At 32.1% G+C, this 1,441-nt stretch overlaps 1 pseudogene; it reads right to left on the reverse strand.

Moving 5' to 3' along the window:
• Positions 1–1,441, reverse strand: part of LOC122152066 — a 13,812-nt pseudogene that overhangs the window by 11,199 nt on the left and 1,172 nt on the right.

The raw sequence follows: 1,441 nt of genomic DNA on the forward strand, positions 1-1,441 counted from the left end.
CTTCTCTTCATCTTATTACTCCATTATTCCTTCTATGTTTATCATGCATTTTGACACTATATTATAAGGAATTTTTTGCTTCACCTTTTCTGCATGTGTTGCTTTACTCATATCTCAATGGACATAAGGAATCTGACTTTATTCCATGGGCTATAATCCATTACCATCATTATCTCTATTGATACTCAAGCTAAAATAAATTTGGCTGGAAGAAGCCACTTCAAGCTAGATGTTGGATCATTTTCACATGTCCTAATCATGCAATGACCATTTTATTACTTTCTCATTCAACATTCTACTCCTGACTTATTTTATATTTTTCATTTCATGCAAAAAGTAAATTATGATTCTACTTAAGACTCCTTTGAGCTTTCAGATCACTTTAAGGAGAATTAACAAGTTTGAGATTTCCAATCCACCGTGGAAGTATAGCTACTTCTTTAGGTCTTCATAATTTCTGTCTTTGAAATTTTATAATTTTTAATATCTAGCAATTGTAAATATGTTATTTTATTGGACACACAATATAGTATATCCAGAAAAGTATGACAATGGCCAAGAAGGTGAGCACACACACACATATACAAGTAACTTTCATGTGGAGAAAAACCCTACAATGACACGTGATAACATTGAGGATAAAGTCCAAGCAACTTTTCAAAGCATTCATGGCCATTCTTGAAAGTCACCATTCTCTAACTCCCAAAATTGTACCTTATCTTAAGCACATGTTTGAAAAAAAAAAAAGAAATTGTGGAATTTCCTTAACCAACATTCTCTAGTTTACATGTTCTCAAACATTGAACTTGGTGTGGTGGGCCCTTACATCTTTGGCTACTCGTTCATCATTACTCATTTCTCAAGAATCAGAGTAGTTGAAAAAACAAAAAACAAATCAAAACCTAAAATATATCCTTGCTGCTGTGTATCAATCTTTTTGCAAATCCCACATCTCATGGATGCCTCTCCAATTCTTTCTCCTGTCTCTCTCTTCCAAGAATTAAAGTCTAAAGATCCATGAAAAATAACCACTGTGTTGAATATCATTATTCTCTAGCGTAACATTTATAAAATTTTAGACACTTGATAACACTTGTTCAATTAAATAAATAAGCAAATGGTAGAGATAGTGGAAACGATATTGATGTGGAAGGTGGACCAACTCAGTTTTCCTATACTTTGTGTTGCAACATCCTGAATTATTTTGAAAATATATTTAAATGTTTAGACATAATTGCTTTATCAGACTCATAATGGTTTTTTTTGATAGAAGCAGATTTGAAATTCACTCTGACTTTTATTTTAAGGAAATGACTGAGATACTGGTAATAGTGTCAACAAATTGTTTTCATTAAGTACCTGGACAATCTGGAGCAAGAAGATTTGGATGTCTTTCATTTCAATGTAAGAGACATAATTCATGAATCCTTCTTTGGGAAGA

The sequence above is a fragment of the Orycteropus afer genome, unplaced genomic scaffold (assembly GCF_000298275.1).
Source record: "Orycteropus afer afer isolate SDZICR_OR568_19922 unplaced genomic scaffold, OryAfe1.0 scaffold01361, whole genome shotgun sequence".
Taxonomy (NCBI): domain Eukaryota; kingdom Metazoa; phylum Chordata; class Mammalia; order Tubulidentata; family Orycteropodidae; genus Orycteropus; species Orycteropus afer.